Source organism: Solanum tuberosum, unplaced genomic scaffold, assembly GCF_000226075.1.
Source record: "Solanum tuberosum cultivar DM 1-3 516 R44 unplaced genomic scaffold, SolTub_3.0 scf00130, whole genome shotgun sequence".
NCBI classification, from domain to species: Eukaryota; Viridiplantae; Streptophyta; class Magnoliopsida; order Solanales; family Solanaceae; genus Solanum; species Solanum tuberosum.
Genome location: NW_006239060.1, coordinates 1,148,202 through 1,148,676, shown reverse-complemented (window position 1 = coordinate 1,148,676; position 475 = coordinate 1,148,202).

Sequence of the window (475 nt, the reverse complement as noted above, 5' to 3'; positions counted from 1 at the left end):
CGACAGAGGCAGGCGTCCTCGGGGAAGAAGGTAGGGGGGACCGCTGGAGGTAAGCGGCCTCGGGGATGGGGGATCGCCGGAGGCGGGCGTCCTCAGGGAAGAAAGGGAGGGGATTGCCTTAGTCGGGGCGAGAGAGGAGGGAGTGCCTCAGGCAGTCGGCCTCGGGGAAAGAGAGGGGGGGACTGCCGGAGGCAGGCGACCTCAGGGCGAGATAGGAGGGGGATGCCTGTGGCATGCAGCCTCGGGGAGAGAAAAGAGGGGGTAGCCTGAGGCAGGCGGCCTCGGGGTGAGAAAGGAGGGGACTGCCTCAATCAGTTGGCCTCGGGGTGAGAGAGGAGGGGGATGCCCGCGTGGCGAGAGAGGAGGGAACTGCCTGAGGCAGGCGGCCTCGGGGCTAGAGAAGAGGGGACTGCTTGAGGCAGGCGGCCTCAAGGCGAGAGAGGAGGGGAAGGGCGGTGGGGGAACCCGCTCGAGG